The sequence below is a fragment of the Malania oleifera genome, chromosome 5, assembly GCF_029873635.1.
Source record: "Malania oleifera isolate guangnan ecotype guangnan chromosome 5, ASM2987363v1, whole genome shotgun sequence".
Taxonomy (NCBI): domain Eukaryota; kingdom Viridiplantae; phylum Streptophyta; class Magnoliopsida; order Santalales; family Ximeniaceae; genus Malania; species Malania oleifera.
The window spans coordinates 111,138,594-111,154,500 of record NC_080421.1 but is presented as its reverse complement, the minus strand read 5'-3'; positions in this window follow the sequence as shown (position 1 = coordinate 111,154,500).

The window sequence follows — 15,907 nt, the reverse complement described above, 5'->3', positions numbered from 1 at the left end:
GTTGAAATTTTTGAAATATAGGGTCTCGTTCTGTTCGGTTTAGGCAGGAATCCCGAGGAGTAGGTAAGGGAAAATACTTTATAATAGATTTTTACTAATTTTTAACTGGATAATTTTTGGGCATGAAATTTTATATATATTTAGGTAAATTATACTAAATGGTGCAGGAAATGAAAATATGGTTTTGTTTATATATTATATTGGGAAAAATCGTGTGGCATGAAACCAACTTTGCTAATTAAATGATTGTGAGTACCGTGGAATGATGAATCATTGTGATGGCGAATATTGTTGGGTTGCAAAATTTTGGTTGGTTGAAAATACTGCGGTAATTTTGTGGACGTGTTTGAATGGTTGGATTTGTTATTGAATTGTGTTGTGGTTCATGTAAATTGCAATATAACGTTGGCAATGGTATGAGGAGGTTGTTATATCGTACCCGATATAACCGTCATATAACATTGGCAGTGGTATGAGGAGGTCGTTATATGGACGTTTATATTGAGGGTAAACATTAGCAGTGGTATGAGAGGATTTTGTTTACCTATTTACTATGAATAGGGTGGTTTGTGCTGTAATATGTGTGATTGATAGTCCCGTGTGGACATGTTTGTTGTATGGTTGATAGTCCTATGTGGGCCAATCTTGTTTGGACATGTATTGTAACGACCTGCTATTTTTTTAATATTTTTTTATATATATTCATATACACAAGTATTCTTTGTCCGTAATACTATTAATAATTTCTCAAGCTCAAAGGAGCACTGAAGAAACTTTAGGCACCATACATGTAAAGATCCGGAAATTTAAAAGGATTAAAATAATTTGGGAAAAAAAATAATAAATAAAATAACAGATAAATAAATAAAAGGAATGGCGTGGGAAAAAGAAAAAAAAATAAAAATAAAGAAATTAAATTAAATTAAGATAAATTAAATAATTAAATAATTAGTTATTAAATTAAATATTTTTACATTGGATTTAAAAAAAAAAACTAATTAGAATGATATGTATAAGTAATTTATTATAATATATATAAAGTAAAGTTAAAGAAAGAAGAAGAAGAAGAAGAAAGAAGAAAGAAGAAAGAAGAAGAAGAAAGAAGAAGGAGAAGAAGTCAGATGGAGCAGGCGGCAACCCCCCCTGAAACTTCCTGCGTACAGTGTGCAGCCACTTCCGTCTCCGTCTCTCTCTCTCTCAATTTCTCGGCGAGTTTGCGACGGATCGGGAAACGGAAGATGCCGTTGGAATCCTAGTTTCGTTGCCGACATTCTATTGGAACAGATTCTTCATGGGAATAACTTAGGTATTGCTCCTGGAGAAGGGTAATTTTTTTCTATTTTCTCAATTTCGCTGTTAATATGCGGTTAAATCGATGCTTGGACACCACCACGGGATCCTAGTCGTCGTCATCGTCATTTTGGTGTAGGTAATTTTCCAATTGGGATTTTCTAGACCATACTCCAAAGTGAGGGTGGGATTTGGGAAATTTGGCTATATTGAAGGGTATTATTACTTATTTAGGAATTATGGCCCTAAAAAATATTTAACTAATATTTTATTCAGGAATAATTTATTGGAACTAGGAATTTAATTTCAGGGTTCAGGTGAGCGCCGTAGGCATCTTTTTGGGGTCCCTGTTGGCGTAGTTCAAGAAACAAGGTAAGGGGAAAAATATATATTAAATCAAAATTTTTATGAATTTAATGGAAAAATAAATTGTGTTATATGAACGTGTATATGTTTCGGTATGGGTAAAATGTCAACTATTTAAATTATATTTTTTTGAGTTCAGGGTTGTTTATTAGATATGTATATGCAAAAATGAACTGATGAAAGTGAGAAATATTTTCAGGATAATTATGTAAGAAATGAAAGGTATTTTCAGTATATAAAGATTAAATGTTTGTTGGTTTATTTTACAGGCAGTGTATGAATTTTATTGCTAAATTGTGGCATGAGTAAATAGAATGTTGTGTGGAAATATATGTTAAATGTATGAGATGTACGTTAAGTAATGCATTGTGAATAAAGCATGACATGGACTATGTTGCTTGTGTGTGTTAATGCAACCATGTAAATAACTGAAATATGCTGGGTAAACAGCTGAAATATGCTGGGTAAAACAGCTGAAAGTGGCTGGATAAATGTGTAACAACTAAAAGTGGCTGAGTAAATGTGTCACAGCTGAAATTGGTAAATGTGTCACAATTGAAAGTGGCTAGGTAAATGTGTCACAGCTAAAAGTGATTGGGTAAATGTGTAACAGCTAAAAGTGGCTGGGTAAATGCGTAACAGCTAAAAGTGGCTGAGTAAATGTATGACAGCTGAAAAATGCTGGGTAAAATAGCTGAAAGATACTGGGTATGAAATGAAATAAAATGAAAAGGGAAATGAATGAAATGGAAATGAAATGTGAAATGTGAATAATACGAATGGGAAAGAGTCACTTAAAGTGAAATATAATGCAATGTTAAGCTATGAATAAGAACAGATGTATATGATTGAATAATGATAGAAAGAATAATGTATTATGATATTAGAAGTATGTATGTACATAGAACATGTTATGATTGGGCGAGGCGTACCTTTCCCCTGAGGGCTTGCTGAGTAAGGCGAGTGCACTAGTAGTTACAGATGTGGCAGTAATTGCATAACGTACTAGGGCAGAGGGAACCTACTTGTATGGGCGGGTAAATTTCCCTATCCTTAGGGCCTTTGCCGGTAAACTTTTGTATGAACTGTGTAAGTACGAGATCAATTTATCACTTGAGGGCTTACTGAGTAAGGTGAGTGCCCTGGTATGCTTTAGTTGTGACCTTTGGGTTGCCAAATGTATTAGAGCAGAGGGGTGCTACTTGTATGGGCGGGTGATCACCCCTATCTTTGGGTAATCTCGTGGGTAAAATATCTTGCATGTGTTTGAATAGAATCAGAAAATCATTTCGGAAATTATGTTAAGAATTTGCAAATGTTAAATATTATGTTGATTATAAACTCATGTTGGCCACACACTGCTTTAATATATTGTTTCTTCCCTTACTGAGATGTGTCTCACTCGAATATGAATTTATCTTTTTTAGGATTTCCTCGAGATCGAGCTTTGAAAGCTCGAGGTTTTTATAGCATTATTGGGAAATAGAAAAAGAACAGGGTATATTTCTATGTTAATTTTGAGATGCAAATATTTTTGTTTTACGTCCTTATATTTTAAGTCTGTGGAGAAAAGAAAGTTTGTGAGCATACTGAAATGTTTTGGAGATATATGTAATTATGGAAATGCAGGTGTTGGATGATTTATTATGGATTATAGTTAGAATTAGTAAACTCTGGCATTATGTTATATAGAGATTATGATTATGTTTTCCGCTGCGTATGTTATGGATCATGATTTATCAGGATATGATCAGGTATAACGCACTGCCGGGTATAAGGGTTCGGGGCCTTATAATACATATCTAAGCAGTGGTATATAAAAATTGGGAGCTACTATATACACTACCAGGAAACTACCATGTTATGAAATTTATTTACAATACAAAATACCCAGTGACGTCACTAAAATCTGAAAACTATCCTAAAACACTGGTATTTTAAAATACCTACCCTTTCCTGTATGGGCAGTACAAGCTAATCTCTATCCGTGAGCCTGATTTGCTCACCTAGTTGGATCTCCTGTAAAACAGTAAGTCACTGGGATGAGATAACGCTTAGTAAGAGGAAATATGCTATTACTAGTGTGTGGCGGCTAAGTTACACATTTGAAATACTTAAATAATACTGATATTGCAATCTGAGTAAGCTAATAAACTGTATTGAATATATATATGGAATATAATTTAAAACATAAACTGTATTGAATATATATATGGAATAAAATTTAAAACATAGTTTATGTGTCTGAGTTTGCTATCTGAAGGTACTGCTAATATAATAGTATAAATTGCTGTTGTGTGATATATCTGTACATAAGAACTTCTGCTATACCCTAGGATTTGTATATCATGATATATCCCCTCATGATAGGGTTGTGCGACCCGTAGGCTGGACTTACTGTGGTTGGCCTACCAGGCAAGTCAATCTATATCTGTACATCCGCCAATCTATATCAATCTAGCCCACTGCAATTACTCTGGGCCATCTTTAACCTCTATCATCATCTAACCAGCTACCTCAACCTAGCATGCTGGGGAGACTGCAATCTCTCCTCGCACGGTTAGACGGAATCCACATACTATCTAAGTCAAGTGGTTGCATGTGTCTGAAATAGTAACGGTACCGTACTCTACTGTATATCTCTGTCTGTAATATCCACAGGGGTCTGAAACTGTGTAATATATATAATCATCTTGCTACTTTTAACATGATTTCAAAACAATCATAACACTATAAATCTGAGCTTTAATATCTGAAATATCTATATGAATTATCTGTAATATCTATTTAAAATATTTGTTTGTAATAACTGTCTGAAATATCTGTATATCTGTCTGTAATTTCTGTAATATCTTTATGAAATATTTGTCTGTAATTTCTGTCTGAGTGTTATGGTTTAAAAATCATGTTATTCTGAGAAATACTGTAAGTCTCATTCATTGTTATAATCTGTATAACTAAAGATTTGTAATACTTCAAAATCTACATACTATACTGTAATAAACTTATGCCACACATTTGGGAAATCAAAATCTCATGCTCAATTTTTGTAAATCTGCTATAAAAAAAATATTCATGCTATTTTGGAAAAATAATCTGATCTGCATGCTTATAAATACACATTCATAATCTTCAGAAATATATAACAAAATTTCTAGCATAGCATATTTCCCTTACCTAAACTCTGGAAAACCCCTACTGTACTCTAGCCTTATACCCTTAGGGTTTCTTGTTCAACATCCTAAAAATATCATCCCCCATAACAAAATATCAGTATTTCATTGCATACTACATTTACTATAACTGTAGGAAAGGTAAAAACTGGATAAAATACCTTACCCTAAAATGGGGATGAATTTCAAACCATCTCCACCAACGATCAGCTCCGGCAGACTTGTAGAGAACTTCGCCGGGAGCGTCGTGGTGGCCTTAGATCTTTAATCCAGAGAGAAATGGAGTCGGGATCGAAGAGAGAAGGAGAGGAAGACGTTTTAGAGAGAGAAAGAGAGTTTCTCGCGAGATTTACTACTGAAAAATTCGAGTTTCAACTATTTATAGGGTTGGCTTCGTCAACAAGACACGTCATCTCGTCGACGAGTCTTGTAGAAAGTTCATTGAAGAACTTGCACCCTTGTCGACGAGTTTCAGTCTACCTTAAACCCTCTCTCGGTATTCTTCTCATCAACGAGACGTGTCTTCGTTGACGAGGTCCTCATGTATCCTCATCGACGAACACAAGGGATTCGTTGATGAGGCCCTGATTAATTCCTCAGCTCATTACACGTATTTTGTATGGATTAGAGTCCTGTGTGGACATTGTATTTTGCATGTTTATGGGCCCTGTGTGGATATGATTGGAGACCATGTGGTTTGTCTTGTGTGGATTGATTGTGGTATGCATATATGTGTGGAACTCTGAGAAACGATTATTATTGGTTGCGTGTGACTTTAATTAATTAAGTATTTATGGTAAAGTAGATTACTCCACCCGAGGGCTTGTTGAGGAAGGCGAGTACTCTGGTAATTATTTGTGGATACTAGGGTAGAGGGATGCCACTTGTATGGGTGGGTGACCTTCCCTATTCTCGGAGAATTTACCTGGATACATAACCCGATGGCTTACTGAGAAATGTGAGTGCCCTGGTATTAGCACCAGAGTAGAGGGAATCTACTTGTATGGGCGGGTAGACTTCCCCATTCTCGGGAATTATCAGTAAAAATAATTATGTATGTGAGCATGTGATTGGGTGACAGGAAAATTGATAATGGTGTGATTATGTACGCGTTATCTGGGTTGCTATTGGTGGTGAAATGTGATTGTGTGAATATTTTAAATATACTAAACACTTCAACCACACACTAATGTAAATTATTTCTTTCTTACTAAGAGGTGTCTCACCCCGTCGATTTAACAATTTTTTCTGGCTTTCCAGGTGATCGAGCTTAGATAGCTCCAGAGCGGAGTTAGTTTTTGTGAGTTGGATATCAGAATGATTATATATTTAGTTTTATATTTTATATTTTTATTTTGGTTTTTGTAATATGAAGAATGAGATTGTATTTTATGGATCTGCATATGTAAATATAGAACTCTAGTATATTATGTTTGAGGTTATTTAATTATTTCTACTGCGTGAATGGTATCAGAGATGCGTGTTGGTCTCAGAAGACTCTGGGCCCCACGTGGCGGGTCTGGGGCGTTACAGAAAGCGTATCTTAAAAAAAAAAAAATCTTAGATAGTTATGTAATTATATGATTATGTCTAATGCCCCCCGAACCCTAAAATGGGGTCCGAAGTGTTATTGTAAATTAAAATTTTAATACCCCGAACCCTTAAACCTGGGTCCGACACGTTATACCTGCTAAAATTCTTGATAATCCATAATTAACATAACATATGCAGTGGAAAACATAAACAAAATCTCCATATAACACAATACCAGAGTTTATTAATTTATATCTATAATCCAAAGTATCCATCCAACATTTGCACTCCCATATGTACATACATCTCCAAAAGCATTTCAGTATTTTCACAACCATTCTGTTCTCAACAGGCTTAAAACATAAAAACTTAAAACATAAATATTTACATTTCTCCAAAGTAAATAAAAATATACCCTTCCTCTTTATACAATCCTCAGAAGGCTAACAACCCTCGAGCTTTCTAAGCCCAACCTCGAGGATGTCCTGAAAAAAAATAATCATATTCGGGTGAGACACATCTCAGTAAGGGAAGAAACATACATATTAAAACAGGGTGTGGCCAACATGAGATAAGTAGATATCATTTTTATTTCATTTGCAAATCGTCATATAACATTGAAATCGTTTTCTGAACCTAAACAATCACATGCAAATATTTAATCTCACGAGATTACCCAAGGATAGGGGTGATTACCCACCCATACAAGTAGCATCCCTCTGCTCTGATGCTTAGGTAACCCTAAGGTCACAATTAAAACATATCAGAGCACTCACCTTACTCAGTAAGCCCTCAAGTGGTAGATTAATCTCATACTCACACAGTTCAACAATAGTTTACCGGCAAAGGCCCTAAGGATAAGGAATTCTACCCGCCCATACAAGTAGGTTCCCTCTGCCCTAGTACGTTATGCGGCTACTGCCACATTTGTAGCTACTAGTGCACTCGCCTTACTCAGTAAGCCCCCAGGCGAAAGGTACGCCTCGCCCAATCGTAACATGTTCTACGTACATACATACTTCTAATATCATAATACATCATTCTTTTCTATCATTATACATTCATGCACATTCATTCCTGTTCATAACTTAACTTTGCATTTCGTTTCACTTTAAGTGACTCTTTCCCATTTGTATCATTCACATTTCACATTTCATTTCATTACATTGTCATTTCATTTCGTAACATTTTCATTTTATTCCTTTGTACTACAGCCGCTCTTTAGCCGTCATTTGTTAGTCCACATAGAAATGCGTTAGAATCTGCTAACCCAACTTTCAGCTATTGTACCTTTACATGGTTGTATTTAACATACATAGACAACATTGTCCATATCATATTTTATTCTCATTGTTTTACTTACTTAGCCTGCATCTCATACATTTAACATATATTTGCATACAACTTTCTATTTACTCGTGCCACGCAATTTAGCAATAAAATTCATACACTGCCTATAAAATAAGCCAACCAACATTTAATATTTATATACTGAAAATACCTTTCATTTCTTACATAATTATCCTAAAAATATTTCCCAGTTTCATCAGTTCATTTTCGCCTATACATATCTAATAAACAATCCTAAACTCGAAAAAAATATAATTTAAACAGTTGACATTTTACCCATACTGAAAAATTACACGTACATATAACACAATTTATTTTTTATTTAATTCATAAAAATTCTGATTTAATATATATTTTTCCCCTTACCCGAATTCTCGAACTACACTGACAGGGACTCAGGAAAAATACCTACGGCGCTCACCCAGATCCTGAATAAAAAATTCTAGTTCCATGTAATTAATTCTGAATAGAATATTTTCTAGGCCCATAAATTCTAAATAAATAAATATACCCTTAAATATAACCAAATTATCAAATTTTCCAAATTAATTAATTCATTTCCCCAAAATACAACTCAACTAGCCTTCCCTAGACTCCACACACCTCAAATTAATATTTAAACTAATATTTAATACTCCCACTTAATTTTCTAAATTATGCCTGCGAGGCCCAAAATTACACCCGCGGCGCTTACCTGAACCCTGATTCAAAAACCCTAATTCCATTTAAATTATTCCTAAATAACATACTTTTTAAATATTTTTTAGGATCATAATTTTCAATTTACAGTTATACCCGCAAATTTAACTAATTTGTCAAATTTCCCAAATCTCACTCTCACTTAGAGTAGGGCCTAGAAAATCTCAATTGAAAAATTACCTACGTCAAAATGACGACGACGACAACTAGGACCACGTGGTGGTACCCGTTCGCCGATTTAATAGTAGATTTAAAGCAAAATTGAGAAATGGGGGAAAATTACCTTTCCCTAGGAGCAGTGCCTAAGTCGTTCCTACGACCAATCTACTCCAGTAGAAATGTCGGCAGCGGAATCAGAAATCCAACGGCACCTTCCATTTCCCGATCCGTTACATATTCGCCGAAAAATTGAGAGAAGGAGAGAGACGGAGACGGAGGGGCTGGCGCATTAATTTTTTAAAAATTCAGTGCAGAGGGGGGGGGCAGGTCTATTTCTTCTTTCTTCTTCTTCTTCTTCTTCTTCCTTCTTCTTATCTTCTTATCTTCTTTACTTTATACATACATACATATATATATATATATATATATATATATATATATATATATATATATATATCTTATTTTAATTATTGTTTTTTTAAATCCAATGCAATAATATTTAATTTAACAACTAGTAATTTAGTTATTTAATTTATCTTAATTTAATTTAATTTCTTTAATTTTTATTTTTTTAATTTAATTAATTTTTTTCCCACGTCATTCCTTTTATTTATTTATTTGTTATTTTATTTATTATTATTTTTTTCTAAATTATTTTAATCCTTTTAAATTTCTGAATCTTTACAAAAATCATGCTCTGTGACGCTCTTAACCCGCCTGGTGGGGCTCGGATGTCGCGTTAACCATTTGCTTGTATCTGATACCCTATTATCTTAATAACGCCGCGAAAATAATAATAATTCCACAATAATATACCATAGTATCTATATATATACATCTCAAAATCATCTTCCAACAACCAGTATTTAGAATCATACATCTCAAAAAATATAAACAAACCCAAAAATATACACATCCAAAAGTCTATACCCTCTCTCTCAAAAACGCTACAACACCCCCGAACTCTCTAAACTCGATCACGCGAAGGTCCTGAAAATGATAAAATTCAACTATTGGATGAGATACATCTCATTAAGGATGGAATACATTAAATCAGTGTGTCGTTATTATGAGGTTTGTGTACAACATATATATTCATCATTTTCAAATGAAACCACAATTATGAAATCATTTTCTATTCCTACTCAAATGCATGCAATGTATTTTACTAACAAGAGTTCCCAAGGATTGGGGTGATTACCCGCCCATACAAGTAGCACCCCTTTACTCTGATACCTTAAGCAACCTACGGTCACAACTGAAGCATATCAGGGCACTTACCTTACTCAGTAAACCCTTAGGTGGATGATTTATCTTGTATTCACAACATTCACACAAATGTTTAACAACGAAGGCTCCCGAGAATAAGGAAGTTTACCCGCCTATACAAGTAGCCTTCCTCTGCCCTAATCCGTTATATAGCCCACAACTACATTTGATACCTATTAGGGCACTCGCCTTTTTCAACAACCCCTTGGGCAGAGAGTATACTTGTAATGACCCGAAGTATAATGGTATTTAAATAATAATTAAGAGAGAGAAAAATGGGAATAGAAAGAGGGCGCAGTATACTTTGTTGACGAACGCTTTGCGTTCGTCGATGACACAGCAATTGGGCTCGTTGATGAGGGTATGTCTCGTCGATGAGAAAATACCGAGGAGGATTTTGGCAATTCTAAATTTTGTCCACAAGGGGTGAAGGTTCGTCGACGAAACTCTTCAGGGACTCGTCGATGAGGTGACGTGTCTCATCGACGAATCTGGCTCTATAAATAGCCTAAAACTCATATTTAAATGCAAAAAAATCAGAAAATTTTCAATCTCTCTCCTCCCTACTGTTTCTCTCCCCTCTCTCTTCGATTTTGGCTTCGTTGTTCACCGGATCAATGATCTGAGGTTGCCATGATGCTTCTAGAGAAGTTCTCATCAAATCTGCCCGAGCGGATCGTTTGGTGGAAGCGAGTTGAAATTCATCCTTGAGTTGAGGTAAAGATTTCTATGCCAAATTTGGTCTTTTCATAGTTATAAGAAATGATATTCATGTGAAAATACTAAAATTTAGTTTTGAGAGTTGTTGAATTTAAGGTGTTTAACAGGGGACCCTGCGGGTGCAGGACGAGTGGAATTTTTAGGGGGTTTCTTTCCAGTGTCAAGTAAGGGAATAAACTAAAACAATTATTTTCCACGCAAATTACTATTATTTATCAGCAAAATAATTTTCAGAAATACATGTATTATGTCTAAATATTATTGAGTAAATACATATTTGAGAAAATACTGTTGTTATACAAGAATTACGATTTTAGAATGAAATGTATGATTTTATTCAGCATTGTGTGGTATAATATTATTTTTACATGATATGTATTATAATGACAATTTTACGAATAAACATGTTTTCAGGAATTATGAAATAATGCAGTATATGATAATTTTGAAATACATGATAAATGACTTATTTACTCAGAATGATATGTATGAGATTTTCGACGCAAGGCCGTGATTGATAGCAGGCGCAAGGCCGTGTATGTTATATGCTTCTGGCGTAAGGCTGTATTTATGAAATGTTCGGCGCAAGGCCATATTTACAAAATGCTCGGCGCAAGGCCGTATTTATGAAAGTATAGTAATGTTATCAATCCATTTATGTTAAATGCTATATTATCATGTACTATATGTTATCAGAACTCGGATGTTAGTTTAGTTTAGTTTCAGGAGCACAGTACTGTAGCTATATAGATCAGATATCTATATTCAGATTGGTGCTAACCACCCCACGAGGGGGCGGGAGATGCATAGTCGATGTGACTTTCAGTGTAGAGTTGTAGACGTCCACCTGACAGTCCGGACTAGGGTGTGGCGGTCCCATCGTACTTACAAACATTTTTGACTCGACAGTGGCTGACCAGTCATTGTCGGGTCCCGCCTTTAGGCTGCACAACCCGTCATGGGGGGTAATATATGACATCAGCTAACTATTCATCCTGCGTATGTTTTTAGTATTATCAGCTATACCAAACATTTTATGAACTATATGATGTATTAGAATATACGAAAGTATTTGATTATTCAGTATGTTATGATGAATTTTGATTATTCAGTATGTTATGATGAATGTTCCAGATATACGAAATGTACTGCATATGTATAATTGCATCAAATATTCATGCCACACAACTGCGTTTAGTTTATTTTCCCTTACTGAGAAGTGTCTCACCCTTGAACATTAAATGATTTTCAAGAAACCTAGAAGGACCGGCGGGTCGTGGCCGCCATTGAGTCGATTGTACTACCCCGTTAAGAGGGTAAGTCTTGTGCCAGGATTAGGAGATTTTTATTGTGGGATTCTAGATGTATTTTTGATATTTTGAGGTTGTATATGAATACAGTATCACTGTGGATTGTAGTTGGCTTTGGTATTTTATATTTTGTGGTTATGAGAATGATAATTTACATTTACCACTGCCTAGGTTCCGCTGTGTATGACAGGTGTCCCCGCTACACACGGGTTTCGGGTTGACTATTTTATTTAGTATGTTTATTGAATGATAAGATAAGCAGGTCGTTACAATACCTCGCCCCTAATACTTATAATATTACTATATTTAATGCTGATAATACTTTACTACATTACTCTGTATGTTGTTATCTCTGTATTATTCATCACATTCACATTCATATTCTACATTTCTCATTTCTGTATTCATGTCTGTTTTCACATATTCTATTTTCATATCATTCTTGTTTGCTGTTCTTATATTTGTTGTTCTCGTATCTGCTGTTCTCATATCTACTGTTATCATATTATCATTGGTTAAATTAACAATTATGCGTTTAGAACTCTTTATACCGATTGAGAAATTAGTGTCATGCTTCCACCCCATGACGGGTTGTGTGGCCCGAAGGCTGGACTTAACCCTGGTTGGCCTACCAAAGCTAAATCAACCACATTCTACAGTCTATAGGTCTGATTGGCTATTCCCATACTGGTTTAGACTCCAAGGGGAGCCTACCCTTCCCAGCACAGTCGACCATCTTGTCTCCATACTCTCTTTAAGACGTGTGGGTGCACTAGTACTACCAAAAATACCCGCAATAGTACTGTGCGTATTTTGGTCCACTAAAGTTCTCAAACCATACATTATAATTTAACATTCTCAACACATGCAAAATAAATCATATCACATTTTAATTCTCAATACATTTCCAGTATTTCTTGCATCTCATACATATATCATAGTTCAACACAAAAACTTCATTTTACTCATGCCATACAATTTAACAACATATTTCATCCGTTTACTGTAAAATAAGCCAACCCACATCCATCATTAATATACTGAAAATTTACATTTAATTTCTTACACAATTATCCAAAAAATTTGTCATTTTAACTTTCCATTTTCGCAAATAATATCTAGTAGTACTGCCATAGGTTTAGAAATTTACAATTCAAACGGTTGACTTTTCAAAACTTACGTAAAAATCATATACATATACACGTAAAATTTCTATTTTTCACCGGTTATTTCCTAAAAAATCCTGGTTTAATAAATTCCGCTTAGTTTCTTGAACTACGCCAGCAGGGACCCCAAAACGATGGTTGCAGTGTTCACCCGAACCCTGATTCAATAGTCCTAATTTAATCAAATCAATCATAAATAAAATACTATTTTAACATTTCCTAGACCCATAAATTTCAAATAACAATTAAACTCCTGAAAATAACCAATTTCCTTAATTCCCTAAATCCCACTCTCGCTTTGGAGTGGTGCTTAGGACCCCCAAATTGAAAATTTGTTTTGATCAAAATGACGATAATCGAGACTAGGACCCCGTGGTGTTGTCCGATTGTTGATTTAACTGAAGATCTAAGGAGAAATTAAGGAAAGAGAGGGAATATACCTTTCCCCAAGAGTGGTGTCTACGTTGCTCCTACGACAAATCCACTTTGGTAGAAATGTCGGTGACGGAGATAGAAATCTAGCGGTATCTTCAATTTTTTGATTGACCGAATATTTGTTGAGAGAATGAAGAGAGAAAGAAGGAGAACGGAGGAGAGACGGAGAGTGAGAGAATGCAAAAAGAGAGATGAGGCGCAGGACTCTGAAGGATTCCAATTTGAAATTGGATTTGGGAAGCTTCGTGAAGAAGGTTTACTAACATATATATATATATATATATATATATATCTTTATTCTATTTTTTTTTCTTTCATACTATTCCTCTTATTTGTTTATTTAATTTATTAATTTAATAGTATTTAATTAATTAATTGATTAATAATAATAATTTTTTTCCGATTACTACATTATGATTATGTTCAATTTTGAATAAATATGGAATTTAAAATGGCTACAACGACTCGAATGTTCTTCACAAAAACTTAGGGCAAAAAAATCTAGGAGCAAAACTCATTTTTTTACTATGCACATTAGTGGTGTATTACATGTTTGATATAAAAAAAATGGAATTAAACTTATCACCTATTCGAAATTTTATTCTATTCATTCTTAACCGATTAAATTCGTTAAATGACGTAGTTTTGTTTGTCAAATTCATTTAGAATACAATAAAATCAATTGAAAATATGTCCATGTAAGGAAAGAAATAACATTGTAGGATTCTAATTCTTGGGTCCCAATTGAAATATATTAAAATTTTAAATTTATTTTTTTTAAAAAAATTGCAAATAGTTTAAAACACAAATCAATCCTATGTTTTGGTGAGATTTAATGGTGCTAAAACAAGCTACCAATTTACAATCAAGAGATGGAGGAAAATAGTACTATAATTTTAGAGGAGAAAAGGGGAAGCAAAGAAGAATTAAGATAGTACTTAAGTTGAAAATTTTGACTTGTAAATAAGAGACAATAGTATGAAAAATAACTAGTAAAATTATATGTTTAAAAAAAATGGGTATTTTGTAAGCAAATTGTAATCAAATATTGGAAAAAGAAGAAGAAGAAGCAGCAAACAAGGAAACTAAATAGAAAAAGACACAAAAAAGAGGTAAGGATTTTTTTTTTGTCTTAAAAAATTATCTCGTTCCCCCGCCCCCCTTTTTCTCTTCTTACATCTTGATGCGATAACTAATATATCCAACATATTAGGCAAGTAACTTTAGAAAGAAATATTAATGGACCAACTATAATTAATTTCAAACTTTGGCTTAAACTCATGGCCATAAGTTAGGCGATATTTGCTTTATATTTACTATGTATGTGTTATAAATATATGCATATGTCTATAATTATAGATATATGTACAAATATGTATGAACAAATTTGGGGTGATTGGGGATAGACAATAATTTTTAATTTCCTATGATACAAACTGGAATTATAATTTAGTTTTACGTTGAGAGGCTAAAACAAAAAGTGGGTTAAAGGGAAATTTTGATTGTTTGTAGAATGAGAAGAGAATGACATTCATGTACATCAAATGTAAAAATCAAGATCAATCAGACATTGACATTGACACATTTTCGAAACTTTTTGGTATGAAATTTTAAGAATTATAATTTTTGTTTAGCAGTCCAATTCGCAAAGAATATTTTCCAATATATAGATTTAAAATATTGAAGCCTCATTTGAAAAATGGGAATGAGAACAATTAAGAATTTTGGCCAATTGGTCATTTGTTCTCCCTTGTGTGTTTGGATTCGTTTTCATGTTTTAAGTACATTCTCATTCATCCAAATTAATTCTAACATATGGAACGACCCAAAGGTCTTACATAAGCACTCTTATTTGTTAGAATTTAGTGTCCAAAAAATAAAAATAAAAATTCGCATTCTTAATTAATACCACCAACACAAAAATTCATTGCTTGTGACTTTCAATCTCGAAGATAAACATTAAAAATTAGGTTTCGTTCCATCTCTTATGACTTGTATTCTAGGAGATTTCTACGACACACAGGCAAATTCATTGCTTGTGACTTTCAATCTCGAAGATAAACATTAAAAATTAGGTTTCATTCCATCTCTTATGACTTGTATTCTAGGAGATTTCTACCACACATAGGCAAATTCATTGCTTGTGACTTTCAATCTCGAAGATAAACATTAAAAATTAGGTTTCATTCCTTCTCTTATGACTTATATTCTAGGAGATTTCTACCAAGGTCTCGAGAGCATCATAGTGAGAATAGCACATTATCACAGCAGGCATATCTTTATGAAGTATTCCATATTTAATGATTGAATTACCAATAACAATAGGATGGAAATGAAATAAGGTAGCTTGTGGGGGGATAACTGACCAAACAAACTACCAGTTCAAGTTCATCTGCACAAGAGAGAAGGGAATGATGAACCTAAAAGCCATATCAAA